The sequence below is a fragment of the Aptenodytes forsteri genome, unplaced genomic scaffold (assembly GCF_000699145.1).
Source record: "Aptenodytes forsteri isolate BGI_AS27 unplaced genomic scaffold, ASM69914v1 Scaffold83, whole genome shotgun sequence".
NCBI classification, from domain to species: domain Eukaryota; kingdom Metazoa; phylum Chordata; class Aves; order Sphenisciformes; family Spheniscidae; genus Aptenodytes; species Aptenodytes forsteri.
Window position 1 is genome coordinate 3,485,667 of NW_008795371.1, and position 17,145 is coordinate 3,502,811.

The following is a 17,145-nucleotide window of genomic DNA, read 5'->3' on the forward strand; positions in this document are numbered from 1 at the left end:
AAGGCGCTGCGGACGGGCAGGGTGTGTGGGAGGCGGCAGGGGGATGGGGCAGGGGGCTGCAGCGGGACGGGGCGGGGGTTGCAGGGGTACAGCCAGCCCAGCTCCTTCCACATCTCGTGGAACGATTCCTCGTTTTCTCCAGAGGCACAGACCCCACTGTCCGGCAGAAAGCAGCAGTGGCACAGCCCACAAAGGGTTACCGGGATTCTTTAAGGATATTCCGTTTTCTAACTCTCTATCCCCCACTGTGTTCAATGAGAAATGCAATGCTTTGACAAATTTGCATTGCTTTATATTTTGCTGTATCTTTTAAAAACTTTATCTAACGCCTAAAGGGTACAATTAAATTCCTGTCTGAGCTGCGGCTCCTACAGCACACTGAGGTACTAGATTTACTGTAGATGCTGTTTTATGTCCTACTTGTTAGTGCTAATTTTGTCAGCAGAAACAATGCCTCCTTGAACGCTCCAAGGCCACGTATGAATCCATTAATGAGCCAGGGAAAATACAGCACTGTAGGTACACCTGAAACAGGCTGGTCCTGTGCTTTCAGTGTACCAGTACATTGGAAACATAATAAAATACCCTGGAAAACAGTGAGTGCCTGGAAAAAATATCTCAAGTGCCACTAAACACGAGGCAGCAAGTGTTTTCCAATCTGTGGTTTGTGTTGCGAGGGATTTGTGTGAACCATTTGGCTCTTCCACACAACCGTGGGTTTTGAAGGCAGAACTAGGACCCCGGGAACGCAGGGTGCGGGTCCGGCCCAGCCGGGATCCCGTCTCCAGCAGGGCCGGGAGCAGGTGCCGAAGGAAGAGCAAGACCAGGGCAGGTTTAGGAGACGCTGTCCCAGCCCCGTCCATCCCCCTCGGGGTGTAATCCTGGAGTGGGGCTGTGTTGGGGGGGTCTGTAGGGTCCGTGGGGTCCTGCCCCCTGGCTGGGGGGGGAAGCTCTTGCCTCTGTTCCCCCCCAGACTGTCAGTGCCTTTCCCAAACACTTGCTGTCATCACGGGGCGCATGGGGAGGGAGCTCCATAGCTCCCCCCGCCTGCAAAAAGGGGGGCTTAAAGTCTGTGTGTTGAAATCTGCAACTGAAGTACAAACCCTTCTCTTCGCTTTGAGCTGCTCTTGAAAGCAAGTCACTTATTTAGGCGGCAAACTATGAATTTGAGGTTGGTTGGGTTTTTTAAGGCATTTTCCTGAAAAACTGGCCTTTGTGCATGGGGTCTGTGCTACCCGTCCCCAAGTTGGTTAGTGTGCAGAAACACTGGGTGTGGGGGAAAGGGGGGTCAGAGCAGACTGTGCGGGAGTGACGGTGGCTGAGCAGGGATCACTGCCATTGCCTGCCGGCAACGTAAATCAGAGACACAGTCCTGGGTAGCTGCAAGTTATTTTTAATCCAAGAGGATTATTTGAAGATCCAGCGCTCCTCAAAGCGCGGAGAACCCAGCTGTGACATGTACATGACAAGCTGGGCAGGATGGCGAACGTGAACCCTCGCTCTGCTGTCGGGCACAAACTGGCGTCTTGGTCTCGCTGCGTCCTGCTGACCCACCTCCGATCTGCTGCTGGCTGCCTGTCCCTCTGCCCATTCCTGCCTGCGACGCACAGCCGACGGGGCGATGGGTCTGCTCTGCCTGCAGTGCGGCGTGTGCTCGGGTGCGATGGGAACACAGCACCCGGAGTAAATCGCCTTTGTGCTCTTCATGGGTCAGGCACGAGGGGGCAGGGATGCTTCCCTGAGCACCAGCGCCGGAGCCTCAAGGGGCGGAAAGGCTGGGGAAGCATCCGGAGGATGAAAGCAATTGCTTGTTGCACTGGGCTGCCGGGGATTGCTGGCAGGAATGTGATGGGGCCTTTGTGGGCCATTAACGTGGATGGGGGGGGCCACCCGGGTGGAAGCAGGAAAGTAGCTTGGGGAAGGGGGCTGTGTCCGTGCTGAGCCCCGTTTCACATGATGCTGAGGCATCGCATGAAGGTGCAGACACCCGTTCCCGGCTTGGTCTGCGTCAGCTCCGCACTGGGAAGCCGGTGGCTGGCAGGGAGGCAGCAAAACGGGGGGATTTCGAGTGACGAAGGCAGCGCTGGGGAAGGCGGCAGGGCTGTACCCGTGACTGCTGTGAACTGACAGCCCCCCGCTGAAGAGCAGCCTGTGGACCCGAGTCACTGCTGGGAAGCTTTGGTGGCATTTCTTGGTGCCGGGGACAGGGCTGGGTGGCGCAGCCATGTGGTCGGCAGCCCTGGGGCTGGGGGGTCCCTGTGCTCTGCCGGACCCTGCTGCGGCTGTTGCGTACCGGGACCCACTGCTGGCTCTCGGGAGAAAAGGATTCATAGAGCAGCTGTGAGGCTAACGTGAGTCACCATGGCAACTGGGTATGGAAACATCATCAAAATATGTCAAACGAGGGGAATTAAAAAAAAATAAAAATACAGCATGGTGTCGATCAACATTTAGTTGCTGCTGCTCTTGACAACATTTCGGCTGCATCCTCATGTCGCTTGTCACGTGGCTCCTGTGCTGGAGCTCCCTGTGGGGACCTGGGGCAGAGCCGGCCCCAGCCCTGTCCTGTCCCTTGGTGAGCAAGGTTACTGTAAGAAGTCTTGGTTTTTAGAGGTGTCGGTGTTCCCGTGGCCGCCAGCAGGTCTGTCCTGCCCCACGCCCTGGCTGCATCCTCCATGCTGACCCGTGGGTGGAGAAGCAGCTCCCGGGGCTCTCTCCCCACAGGTCCCCATGCTGCTGCTGCCACCCCAGGGACATGGCCCTGGGGCAGGGGATGCTGCGCTCCCAAATTACGCATCATGGGTGCAGGGCTGGAGCCGCCTGGCACACCCGAACTGCCTGGCACAGCCGGCAGCTGATGTGGTGCCACAACCAGATGCAAGTTGCAATCTCGCACGGGGTGTTTCGTGCCCCCCTGGGAGCGCCACGGAGCAAAGCCCTGCTGGGCTGCTCAGCCTCTTGGTTCCCTCCGGCTCACCCAGACGGTCACCGGCTCCTGCAGCTTCGCCTGCACATGAATGCATATCTTGGATTTGTAGCTCTGGTAAACAACCAGCCACACATGAACATGTACATCATCTCGGCAGCCCGTGCTGTTGTAACCTTTGTGCAAGATCTTCCCTCTATGACTAATTAATTTTTAATAATATGCAGCATGCTTGTTTTCAAAAAAAGTAAATTAATTTGTAAACCATTTACGCTATTTTATCTGTCACTTAAGCTTCTGGGATTTGCAATTTTAATGCATTACATCAGTTAATCAAAATTCTCTTCCAGCAACAGTTTTAATTAAACCCACTTTCACTTTTTTTTGCTAATTCAATGCTGTAGCTGAAAGCTGCTAATTAGATCATGATTTTTTTTTTGTTTTACATTCACCACTTACATTACAAAGCTGCAAAAAGGAGTGGAGATGGTGGCAGGAATAGTGCCGCAGAGCCGGGGCTGCCCATCCTGGTACCGCAGCCCCTGCCTGGGGAGTGATGGCACCGGGGCGGGCGGCTTCGCTGCGGTGTTCCTGCGACCCTGCCCTGGGCTGTGCTGAGCCCTCGCCTCTGCTACCCGGGCTTTCCAGAGAAGGGGCTTGCAGACATGGGGCTAACACCATGGTGCTCAGGGGGTCTCTAACCCGAGGAGAGATGTTTCCAGGGGCTGCTGGATGTTGGCTAAAGGAAACTTGGGAGAAGGGGGAGTTAAAAGCCAAAACATTATTTTTACATGTTTAAAATGTGTTTTGAAACCATTAACTCTGCAGAGAATAAATATTTAAGGAAAAAGAACCTCATTCAGGGCATGAGTGATGTGCAGAGACATGGATACTTGTCCTGCACCCAGCGCAGCCCTGCCCTGGATGGTCCCTGGCTCCTTCCCCCTGTGAGGGGTCTGCAGGTCCCCTCTGCTGCAGGTGCCCGGGCAGGTCAGGCCCCGCTGCCGGAGGTGAGCACCGGCCTTTGGGCTGCAGGGAGGATTTGGTACATTTTTCTGTCCTTTTCCTTGGCACACATCTCTCGCAGGTAGCAATGAGGTTTTGCCTGTGGAATACATGAGAGGCTAAGCAACAGCATCGGGAGGAAGGTTCCTCCTGGTGTACCCAGCTCTGCATCCTTGGCAAGGGACCAGGGAGAAGATCCACCCCCATGCACGGATGCTGCATCCACTGTCGCTGCACCGAGGCTGCTTGGCGATTTAATTTAGTATTTTCCTGCTTCTAAATGCTTGGGACACAAGTAACAACCCCCTGGTTTGTTGCACACCCGTGGGCTCCCGTGATCTTGCATTTCAAGGGGGCACACGTAACCCAGCCTGTGCATTGCCCTGTCTGCCGTCCTGCTTCACCGCTGCCCTTGGCAACGGGGTATGAGTGTGCCTGGAGGGGTCTGTTCCCCATTCGGTCTCTGGCAGAGAGTGCATGTTTTGCTACATATTTTTCTGTTATAAATGTAACCTATGGAGGTTGCAGAGGGGCACAGCAGTGCCTGTATGGCCGCGTGGAGGGGACAAGGTGCAGCCAGAGGCTGCTCTCCCTCGGGATGCTGTGGATGCGGGAAGCGGCCAGTGGCCTCCTACCAGCCCGGGCAGATGGGCCGGGCCCTTAGGACCGCCCTGGGTTTGGGGTTTTCTCCAGCTTGGGGCCCTTTCTCCAAGGAGCAGGAATAGCCTGTGAGCCAGCCATGCTGGGGGGTCTGCGTTGGCAGCGCCAATAGCCCCGGGCAGTGCTGAGCTGTGTGGGGGGGTCGCAGCCTGGCTGGGGTTGGAGCCCACTGCAGGTGACCGGGATGGGCTCCTGCTCCAGCTGGAGCCACCTGGACTGAGCTTGTCCTTTCTCTTCCATCAGCACATCTTCACCTCCCTGCCCTCCTCCCCCGGTACAGGCAGCTGCCAGCTCCCTCCTGCCCACGTGCCAATCTCGGCGAGGCCCTGGAAAATGTTACCGCACTGAATCATGTTGGTCTGACTTCGAGCCAAGTCCCGCGATGGCTGTCCTGCTCCTCGGGAAGAGAAGAGTCAGGGCTGGATCCGTCCCAGGGGCTGGATCCATCCCAGGGGCATTGTGGGTCTGAGATGGGGGGTCGGGACTGGAGGCGATGAGGCCGGGGATCTCCTGCCCTCCCACCCGGGTCTCACCTACACCTCTGCTTGCAGCAGGACAGAGCAGGAGGCTGCAAATCTCCGGAGAGGAGCAGGGATACTGCTGGGTGCTCTGCTTGCCCCAGGGAACACCAGTCCCTGTGGTTGTGCAGCCCTCGCCTGTCCCAGCGCCTGTGCTGAGCGGTTTGGTTTCTACCACCTGTGGAAGAAGCATTTCCTTGCATCGCTTCTGTGGTTCCCTGTCCCAGCACTGCACCTTGTCCCCCCACCGCAGACAAGGGGCTGCCCCCACCGATATCCCAGGCGCTCCTCTCCCATCACTGGCGCCTCCACTGCCACCACGACTCCCCTCCGTCACGCTCCTGCTGTCCCCTCTCCTCGCTGGGGAGGTTTCCAAGGCACTGATGGCTTTTGCCCAGCTCTGGCTATGCAACAGGTGCTGTTGCTGCCGCAGCCCATCCTGGGAGCTCGGCGCCTGAGACTCCTGAAGAAATACCCATCCAACCTGTCAGCAGCACAAGGCGTTTTGCTGAGCTTTACTCACTGCGTGTTGGGGACAGAAACCCCCGACCCAGCCGCCCGCAGCAGCCCCCAGCTGTGGTCTGTGCCGTCCCTGCCGTCCCCTGCCAGCGCCAGGGCAGCCCGTGTCCCGTGTGGGTGGGAAGAGCCTTCGCCCCCACAGTTTTCCAGTTGTTTTCTAACTGAGCAACCAGCAGAGATCCAGAAGCAATCTGCTGTTTTAGAGTAATGTTGCCCTGGATGAATGTATTCCACGTAACTATTAAAGCAGGAGCAGCTTTGTCAAATTATGTGCTGTAATTGCAAAAACCTCACGGAGAGCCGACATCATACAATTCTTATTACAGACACGGCTCCTTCTCTTTCAGCTGAATTTCTAAATCCATCCCCAAAACAAACAGCTCCGCAGCAATTGACACCTGATCTGTTATTCAGATTCACCAGCAATATCTGCTCTGACAACTTGCTAACAAGCTTCCACGCCAACAGTCAACAGTCAGAGATAAACGGCTCTGACAGGCCTTTGCTAAATTAGCAAATGTAAATGCAATCCAAACCGCCGCTCTGGATCTATGGCAGTCTTTTTGTGGTGGAGACAAGCTAAATATATTATTGCCTTTGCAAGTGGCGCCGTGTATTTGCAACGTCTTTGGGCTCTCCAATCCACCACATACCTGATCCCCGGGATTGCCATGTCCCTGTGTGTTCTGGCTGCTCCCTCCCGGGGCGGCTGCGGCACTGCTGGGTGCCTCAGACCGCAGCTCCCCGCAGGTCAGAGGGGCCAGTGCTGCCTGTCCTGGTGGGTCAGTGCTGAGGCCGGGGCTGTGCCCAGCTCAGCCCCCCAGACCCCCCACTCCCGGTACAGAGCAGCCGGGCTGAAGCCAGAGCAGATCCACCAGCAGGTCAGACTGTGTCCTGCCCGAGGCGTACGGCGAAGGCTGTGCAGGGCTGCCCTGTCCCTCCACCAACCCATGCGGGTGTCGAGAAGGGGTCTCACCCTCCAAGAAGAGCATCCTGGCCCGGCTGCCCTTCCCTGAGGCTGCTGTGGGGCGGGCAGGCAGGGTCTGGCTCCCCACAGGCAGCTCCTTTGAGCCCCATACGGAGCCCAATGTCTCGCCCTCTGTATTTAGGACCACAAAGGCACTCTCTGTCCTGCAATGATCAGGGATGCCAGGCAGCCCCGTATCCGTACTCCCAGCACATCTGTGGAAGAGCAGGAGTAGCCTGAGGGGACGAACAGCTCTTGGAAGCATCCTCTCCCCGTGGGAGCTGGGGTCTGCCCCATCTGGCACGTGCAAATTCAGGACACTTTGGGGTTCTTCCACCCCGTGCTCGCTGGCAATGCAATCAGCTGGACAGCTGGCCCTTGTCCCACACCCAGTTTCCCAGTAGGTATTTTCTTTGCTCAACTCTTGGCCACTGAGTTTGGTTTTTATTTTCTTTTTTTTTTTTCTCTAAAATGCATTTTAATTAGCCAAGGTGCAGAAATGCAGAGGTCATATTTACACCTCTCCCAGTTCTGTTCCAGTCCTCTTGTTCCTGCTAATTGTGTGTACACACAGAGATCAGTCCAATGGGTGGCATTTGGCATCCAGAAGATTTTTAACTTGAAAATGGAAAAAACCTAAAATGATGACAAGCTTATTTATTTGTGCAGCCAATGCTGCCAATTGCTGTATTTCAGTGGCATTTTTTGCCATTTACTGAAGTCAGTTGGAACAGGGAGACAAAATCTAACGTTTGTGACATCTCAGACAGCTTGGAAGGGCTCCTTTGAATGCAGCAAAACTCAGCAGGCTTGACATTTGAAACTCACTTATTTCACTGCCAGGCAAAACCTTATGCCTTTATACTGTATTTTTCCTGCTGTTCCTCAGTGCAGGAATTCCTACTTTTTCTGGTTTCATACCATTATGAACAGGCCAGCTCAAAAAAAAAAAAAAGATCTTTGCTATAATAATAAAATTGGCTTTGAAATAGCAGAAATCTGGCTTGTCCGTGTGGTTCCAGGCTCAGGGGGAGCTCTTGGATACCCACATGCCTGCTTTGTCCCTTGCCCGTATTCACCAGCAATGGGTGTGTGTGCAGTCATTATATCACTGTTCTGAACACCTAAAACACTTGAAATGTGAAATTTTAAAAGATTATTTGATGTTTGGCTTTTTAGAATGAATTCATGTACTAAATAATAATCTCTGAAGTGCTGCCATATGCATGCATGGAAAATCTTTCCCCTGGCGCGATGAGAAGCTGTACTTCAAATGCTCACGGACTCGTGCGCTGCTGCTATCCAAAATCTTCCATCTAAGGGAACTGAGCTTTATTTTCCGCCCCTCGCACCTTCCACCGAGCAGCCTGGGGGCACTCGCTCATCCCGGGTCTGTTCCTCCTTGCACAGAAGTTGCCACTCATGGGTTCAGCCCAGAGCCGATGGCGCAGCCGGCGTTCACTGCTGCAGCGGGAGGGATGGAGCAGGAGGGATGGAGTAGGCACCCTGCGCCCCCGCCTCCGGCACACTGCCCTGCCGGGGCTCTGCTCTCCAGCCACTGTCCGGCTTTCTCCTCCTGCGACTGAAGAGATGGACCCTGCCAGAGCAGCCCGAGGGCCTGGCCTGTCCCCCTGCTGCCTGCCCCTGCCTGCCCCTGGGACGTGTTCCCGTGGTGGGATGTGGTTCAAGAGCAAGAGAGGTGCTGGGAGCGCCTTGTAACCCAACCATCAGCCCCCTCCGTCCCCCCTCCGCTTCATCCTTTCCCTCCCTTCACTTTCCGCCCACAACATTGCCTTCCCCTGCCCCTTTTCCCGTGCTCTTCACTATCTTGGTAATAAAGTAAAAGGCAAAATGAGCAGCAAACCATCCCAAAACACTGCCTGTAAACAGACAGACACCAAAACAGGGGGGTTCCCACAGGACCCCAGCACTGCTCCCCCTGTGCTCCATACGAGGCTGTGTGGTGCTGATGGGAATAACGCTGCCCTCGCCTCCCCCAGCCTGGGGATCCTCTCCAATGGCTGGGAGCAGCCGGCAAATCCCGGGACACCTCGTAGGAGGTGCTGCTCTCGCTGGGCATGATTTCTGAGCTATTTCGGAAGCGGTGCCGGAGTCACCCTGTCTCTTCGCTCACAGCATTATCCCACCCTGCCCAAGGGAGCGTGCCAGGAGCTTTTCTAGCTGTCGCCAGCGCGGAGGTGGCCAAAACAATCCACTGGCTTCAGGCAGCCATTTGCAGCACGGGTGGGGGCTGAAGGAGCACGTGGTGGGCCAGATCCTGCACCCCCCGGCTGGCGGGACCTGCTGTCCTGCCCGGAGCCCTGGAGCTGCCCGTGGGCTCCTGCCTGCTGGGAGTGTCCAGGTTAATACATGCCAGTGTGTGAACGGCTGTTCTTGGCCACGGCTATTGAAAACGATTGCAAAACTGGCAGGGAAGGCAGCTGCCTGTCCTCCTGCCTGTCTTTAGGAGGAGTTTTTTCAGGTTAATGAGTCTGTGCAGGTGACCAGCCAAGAGCCCCATGCCCAAGGAGCACTGGGGCTGAGCTGGCTTTCCGCTGGGAGCCCCACGTCTTTAGGAAAGGCCCAGATCCCCAGGGGTGAGCGTGCTCTGCAGTCACCCCAGCAGAGATGCAGCGGGTCCGGCTCCCCGCAGGGAGGGAGCAGCCGGGGCCCAGCGCACGGCTGGGAAAAACCTCGGGTTAGGGGGTTGGTGGGTAGAGCAGCTCCGAGCAGCTCCTTGGGAAGCCACAGAGTGGGAGCTGGAGGTAATTAGCCTCTAATTAGCCCTCATTAGCAATCAACTACCAGGTGCTTTGAGTGACACAAAAGGAAGGTGCAGGCAGTGGTGATGTGAGTGTTTCTGGGTCATTTTCAGGAATAAAGGGGGAAAGGGTTGCTCAGTTTGTGCTAGTGGGGTTTTTGTGGGCCCTGTATTGTGTCTGTGTAGGGACCACCCAGGCCAAATGCTGGTGATTCCTGTAGGAATCTCTCTCTGTAGCTCTGGCTTCAGCTGTGTATGCAAGATGAACAGGAAAAATAGTGAATTCCTCTCTGAGGCAATTTTTGCTCCCTGTCTCCCGATGCACCCTCACCAGAGCTGGGTGATCACAGCCCTGCGTGTGCCTGCAGAGGATGCTTGTGCTGGGTAAGGCTGATGCATTAGGGCAGGCTAAAATGTGCTACCTGCTAAAGCCAGCGCCAGCTAGGAGCTGATGCCCCGGACGCAGCGTCTGCTTGCGGCTGTCAACCTGGTTCAATCTTTTTTTTAATTATTTTTTTTTAAATGAGCAATTTAGAGGGAAACAAATCATTGCTGCTGAAGTTCCCAGGTTATGTAAACCCTGGTGGGGTGACCCGGGTTGCACAATAGCCGGGCTTGTTTGAACATATGTCTTGATTTGGAGGAGTACAAAGACAGGCACCTGGAAACAAAGCTGCTGCGACAGTGGGCTGTGTTGGAAAGCAGTGGTTTAGCAGGGAACCTGGGGCTGCGGGGAATGGTGAAGTTGGTATCGCTCTGGATAGCGTGGTTGATGATAAGAGCTAATACAGCCCTGTGTGTGCAAGGAGTGACAATGTGGAAAAGGCTGGGGGAGGATCCGGCCTTTGGGCTACTGTTGGAAAGCAGGTCTGATTTTCTGTGTCTCTGCCTTGGAAAGGATGCCTGTGAGCAGGAAGGGGTTTGGGACAGACCCACGGAAATCTGAAGTCAGAAACCCCCCGAGCCAGGGTTCAGCCTGGGCAATCCAGCAAAGGGCCAGCAGCAGTGTGGTGTCCCCGTCCTCAGGTCCTGCCCTGGCGACAGGCGTCAGGGCAGGAGCAGACTCTGCAGCTCCATGAAGAAGGCAGAAAGCATCTCACCCCGGGACTGGGAACCAGCCCCTGGCTTAGGCAGGGAGAGCGGTTTGCCGGAGTGGATCCGGCACCTCCAGCTGGGGATGTACGGGTGCTGCTGCCTCCTGCATGCCCCATCCTGGTGATGCAGTGGGATATGAACCCAGGGCTCCTGCGGGGCTGGCTGCAGGTCCCAGGGAAGGGATGGATGCCTCAGGCTCTCTTGGATTTGAGACAGACTTTGCTCGTCTCCCAGAGCTGCATCTCGCTGCTGTTAGTGCTAACTAGGTCATGCAGGACGAGCCGTACCTGTCCCTGGGGCGGGACTCGGCGAGCCATTGGCACACCGCTGGTGCCAAGGGCAGGGGACTGGTGACTCATGTGGGCCGGAGCATCCGCGAGGACAGCAGCAGAGAGGGGCCGGGAGGGCAGGGGGCGGCTGCCTGTGCTGGGGGCGATGCTCTGCATGAGCCACTTGCCCACACAGCAAAGCTGGTGAGGATAAGGTGTCAGCTTGCTCCCATGCGGCAGACCCCCAGGGACACTTGACAAAGGGGGGCTGGGACAGTAACAAACAGCCCTTAGCCCATGGCTGGATCCGAGATGCTGCAGCAATTACTGTGGCAGCAGTCCTGAGCAGAGGGTTCTGTGCTCTCTGCTAGCTGGTGGTGCGGTATTGTGACTTGTTAAATGGCATCTGGCATGATCACGGGCAAGAGAATCACCCAGCATGGCAGCTGCCTCTGGTCCATCCCCCTGCCCCTGTTCAAAGTGGGACAACTCCAGGTTAGATCCAGCTCCAGGTTAGACCCAGCCTCAGGCTCAGGTCAGGTTTCACAGGGCCTCCTGTGGTTGAGCTTTGGGCACCTCTGAGGTGGGATGGAGCTCCCCCAGCACCCCGGCCCTGCCCGGCTCCTGACCACCCCGTGAAATCTCATCGGGATTGTTCTTGCAGCCGGTGCCCGCTGTCCCTCATCCCCTACTGTGTGCCTCTGCAAAGAGCCTTCGTTGTGTGGCAGTTAAGACAGCAAGCAGATCCCCTTCAGCCTTCTCTTCTTAGGACTGAGTAATATTTTTGCTAAAAAGAGGAATTCAACTATTTTAAATGCCAGCTTGCTGTATGATTCAACGTCTGCTCAGGCAGACGCTAGGTAATAAGGATGCTGGTTTTCAGGCCTTATCCTAGGGAGAGAACCTCTTCCCTCCCTGCTGGGTCTCCTCTAGCGAGAGCAATGCAGTGAGCCTGCAAACCCCACGGGACACGGGGCTGGTGAGGGGCAGGGATGGGCGGCTCCTCCTGAGCCGGGACTCAGCCTGGGTCTGCGAGGGACTGGGTGGCTCAGCGTGCCGGGGAGTGGAGAAGGTAGCTTTGGACCCTGCTAGAGTAAGAGTTGATGGACCAGAGAAGACCTCAGTCCCGCGGCAGGATCACGTCTCCAAACTCCCTTGGCCAATGGCCCATCTGTCTGCAAAGCCTCCAGTGCCCCTGCAGCTCTGAAAGCTTTCCGTACTTTTGGAGCTGGATCTTTCTTGCTGTATTTTCATCCTGTTGCTGCTTGTCCTCGCCCCGTGTCTTCTGTGCATGCTCCTCCAGCTCACCTCCAGGGAGGTGAAGGTGCTCGGGAGCCTGCGGCAGGGTGCACCAGCCCTGGTCCCTGACTCCCTCGCCCTGTGTCCTGGGGAAAAACCATCGCTCCAGCTGCTGCCAGAGCTCCCGCGTGGGTAATGCCATCGGGAGCAGTAGGATTTAGTAGAAAATTCCCTCTTTGAGATGCAATTGATTTGGGTTCCCCCACAGTCGCAGTTTCCAGGCACCAGCGGCTGCCGGAAACGCTCTCCTGGCGACAGAAAATCTATGGGAAAGCAGGCAGCTTGATGAAGTATTCATGGGGATTTTCATCATCGGTTTTCACCCGCTGCAAAAAAGTGATCTTTATTTTTAGTGAGCTATGGATACAGCAGTAACATAGGAAAAATGCTCTATTTCTCTTCAAGCCTGCGCATGTGACAATCCGGGGCTGCAGGGCGCATTGGAGAGGGCTGATTTCAGAGGGCCGTGAGTGACCGGGGTGCATGCTGGGCCCCATGCATCGTCACCCCACTGACAGCAGAGATGTGCTGCAGCGTCCCTGTGGGACTTGGGACTCGGCTGTGCAGGGACAGAAACCCCCTGGCATGGTGGAGCGGCACTGGGCTTTGTCAGGTGGTTTCTTACAGAGTGCTGGGTTGTCAAAGTGCATCGGTATAATTCAGATGTTCCAGTGTCTTCGGCTCAAGACAGTGGAAATTATGTCACTAAAAGCACTTTTCAAGCGTATATATTTGAGTTAACTTTTTGGCAATGTTCAGAAGTTGCTAGGGGGCCACCAGGCACCGTCCCCCGGGTGTTTCTGGGTGCTCAGGGAGCGGGGTGCGGGGGACGTGCGCCTGGGACCAGTGAGGGGGGAATTGATGCTGTGTGCTTACGGTAGAGAAGTCAAAGTGGCCACCAGGGTTAAAGGAGCTGGGTGAATGAAATGTGTGGATACTTTGAATAATTGATTGGAGAAAAATGTTAAAATTTATTAGACACCTCTTTGTTAAGAGAGATGAGAGCTGTGCTAGTGCTGAACGGTGCCAGGTTGGCATGGGACCCAGCGTACCCTGCAGTGCTGCCGCCCGGCTCAGCTGAAGACGAGGCCTCAGCAAGTGATGGGCATCGCACCAGCGTTGGGCAGTGAGCTCGGAGAGTATCAGTCCAGAAAACAAATCTGGCTGTCTGAAACCCAAAATGCTCCCTGCCTCTCCGGGGGGAGCAGGAGGGGGACGTGTGTCAGCATCAGCTCCCTAGCTGGGCGTAAATGCCTCATTAATCTTAAAACACAGAAGCTGGACAAGGCTATTCAGGCTGAGGAAAGTAATGAAAGACATTACTCTCTAGTGGTTCATTAATCCATTTGTCTTTATGGGTGAGAAGATACCCTCGTTAGCGCTGGCAGGGGCTGGGCAGGTGAGGAGGCAGAGGAGGGCAGCAGAGGTGCAGGCAGCGTACCAGAGCTGGAGGCACAGAGATGCTCGTGGAGGCTGTTACGGGGTGTGCAGAGCACCGGTGACAAATCCACTCCCTGTGACTTCCTCAGCCGTGCCCCATGGAGGTCAGGGAAGAACAGCACATGGCCCTGGGTCCCTGCACAAAAGGTGCTCTTTTTTTTTTTTTTTAAGGATGTAAAAATGCAGGTGATTAATTTTCCGTGAGGCACCGGTGTGATACGTTTCACTGGGATTTTGATCGCTGAGGCAATGCAGTCCTGCTCGCTGTGCTGATGGCTGGCTCACGTCATCTCTTCCAACTCCAGCAGGACAGGCTGACCTGCTGGAAAACAGCTTTTTATGTGCGTTTTTTTTTGCTGGCTTATCCCTCCAGCAGGCCATCCCCTTGGGTCGCTGCAGTGGGAGCAGAGGAGGGGAGCGAGTCTGGGAGAACCCCCTCACCCCCAGCTGTGCCGGAGGGCAGCCCCATGGAAAGCAATGGATGGACCCCCCCAGGGAGCTGCACCCCAAGCCACGATGGGGTGCGCGGCACAGCAACGGTAGCAAGAGCCAAGTCTGGCCAGGCTGCCTGCACTGCTGTCAGCCTGGCCCAAGGCTTGGCAACATGTGTTACCAGACTCCATTAATCAAGAATTAAAAGAGGGTAATTGAGGTCAATGGAGTTCCTTTTCTGGCAGCTGGATCTGGTGATGGTTGTGGCAGGGGTGGGAGCCCGAGCTGGTACAGTGACAGCATAAGTAGGGCTGCCGTAAGCTCTGGTATGGCAGTCGGCAGCTTGGGTACCTGGGATGCCGCACTCACCAGTGCGTACATTAAATGGCTTGAAGTGACTGATGGGTCAGCCCTGAAATGTGACTGGAACGGGGCAGTGGGGCCTCTGGGGACAAGGCTTTGGACTTGCATTATCAAACATGTTTTGCCAATGACCTAAAAGAAGATAGAAAATCGTTACTACAAGTGTTTGCAGGTGATGTGACACACAGGTTTAAGGAGTGGAAAAGTAGGTTCGAGCAAACCATTTACACTTAGGTTGTGCAAATATAAGCTCCTGCATCTGCCAAGAGAGAAGAGAGAGGAGCCGCTTACCTGGGCTGTGTCCCCATCCTGGCAGGTGGTGCCTCAGACAGGAGCTGAGGCTCATAGGGGACTGCAGCAGAGACGGGAGCCCAAGCCATTGCCGTGTCCTATAGAGCTGAAGCAGCCTTTGTGCTTGTGATGGGAGAACACACGATGTCATGAAGACCGTATCGCTTACATCCACTGCTGCAAGCACTGTTAGAACAGTGTTTCTTTCTGGGGTCTGCACGTGGAGAAGGAAATTGAAAACTTGGAGACAGAGGTTTGAGTCTGATTTAAAGGACTGAAGGTGGAGGCTTGGATCTATTTGCTTTCACAGGGACAAGTGTAGGTTGAGCTGATCAGAGAAAATATTGTCAGTGGGCACCTCTTTGCTGGAGCCGGCAAGGACAGGAGAGGGCCGGTACCTGGAAATGGGAATTAAACAAACCGACTCGTAAGTGTGTCCTGGTTAATTCTGGATTCATTAGGACAACTTAACATGCCCGTAATTGATTCTCTGCTGCCAGTGATGCTTGAACCAGCCCCAGTGCTGCAGCCCAGCTGCTCCTGCCGGACCCGAGGCGGCAGAGCCTTTGGGTGGCTGAGATTCACATGATCGCGGTATTCCTGTCCAGCTTGCTAATCCCCCAATCTGCCTCTGTCCCGCAGAGAAAGCACAAGAATGAATCACATCTGATTAATTTGCCTTATCCAGAAGAATCTCCCTGCATTAGCAAATGTTTTGTTTTATTTGTTTCAATAACCAACATGAAAACAACCTACAGAGCCCGGCATCTGCATCTGTGGTGGTGCCAGCCTGGGGCAGCCTGCCTGGAACGCGTTGCAGCAAGCGGGGCTGGGGTGAACCCAGCGTTGGCCAAGCCCTGATGGGACACTCACATCTGGATTAAAATGATCTTAAAACATATTTATGAGCCAGCTGAGCTCGGTCGCTGCCTTCCCTGGTGTTTTCCTGCAACGTTTCCCCTGTGGGCACTGCTTGCTGGAAAGTCTGCCTGTGCACAGAGATGTGCTCTGTCAGCAGCAAATGCTTAATCTGATTAAAAATAAATCTGTCACTCTTCTGTGACTGATGGGAATCTGTTACAGCAAATCCCATTGCAATGTGGAACTGAGCAGCGTGTGCCAAACTTCGGCGCTTTCTCCCCATTGAGCTCCAGGGAAGGTTTTTGGGTCCCCTTGCTGTGGGTCTCGGGGCAGCTCTGGGGGCTCACTGTTCTCTGCAAGCATTAATGCTCATTTACTGGCACAGCTGCAAATACCATCCAGCAAGGACAAGGGGACCTGGGGCCTCTCCTCACTCTGCCCGTGACTCTCTGTAGGACCTTGGGCAAATCACTCTGCCTTCTGTGCACCTTCTCTGCGAGGTGAGGATGATGATACATGTGTGCCTAAAATACACTGTGGAAAACGCAGGACAAATGAGAAGGGTCCCCCACCTCCACAAGTGAACCAGCTCTGTCCAGTAGCCAAAAAAAACCCCAACAAAGTTGCTGAGGGACTGTAACAACATGTAAAACTTCACCCCTGCTGAAACAAGGGTCAGTGCCCAGGAGTTGTGGCTTGGGTGTGAGGAAGGTGGTGCAGCCCGGAGTAGGGTGGTGGACACCGATGCAAAGGCGCCGCAGATGTGGGTCATGTCTCTGTGGGACAGCCCCAAGGTAGGGATGTTGCTGCGGGCAGGCTTAGAGCCCTGCCTGCACCCAGGGCACCCTTGGTATGGGTGGGTGGGATTGCTGGTGCAGGGGATGGGAGCTGGGAAACGGTGGGGCTTTGCCAGGTGCTGTAAAGCCAAAGTCTTTCTGCTAACGACAGGCAGCTAATGAGGCGAGAGGCCTGACACAGCACTTTCTTCCCAGGAAGGTGAACTAGGGTGCAGAGGGGGTCTCTGCCCTCCATCTAGTGGGTAACAAGCTAATTAAACCCCTGAATGATGGAGACGCATTTGGGGTTGTTTCTGTTCTGGGAAATGGGAGCAGTGAAAGGACCCGGTTCAGGGGGAGAGTGCAGCAAAACCTCCATCCCTGCTGCAACGCCCTTGGAGGTGCAACCTAGGGGGTCTAGCCTGCTGGAAGACGGGGTCCCCTCCCTTGCTCCGAGCTGGGCTGGGATGAGGCGGGTCGGGCTGGTGTGTTCCTGCATTGGGAATCCAGTGGGTTCCTGAAAACGGTGAAATTCCTCTTCCCAGCATGGCGGCGAGCCCCTGCACCCCTGCCAGCAGGACCGGTCCTTGCCCCTGCCAGTGCAGCAGCCCTGTGAGCTGGTGCCGGTGCAGGGGCAGCGAGACCCACGCTGCAGCGGGTGCGGGCCCAGCAGCTGCTGCGGCATCGCTGGGCTCACGAACCCATCCCTGCGCTTGCTCCTGGGAGAGAGGGAACAGACACAGCGTGTCGCTGATGCATTGCAGAGACAGGTACGGCCGGCAGCAGTGCGCTGCCTTGGGCGAGCGCCAGCGCGGGTCAGCGGGGCTCATCTCACCCGGCCCCAGGCTGCTCCCTCGCCCGCGGGGCCGGCTGGCACGGGGAGGAGGCCGGTGCTGCGGGCCTCGGATGAACAGGCAGAAGCCTGGGGTCCGCTTCCCCCCTGGGGACAAGTGGCACTGCACT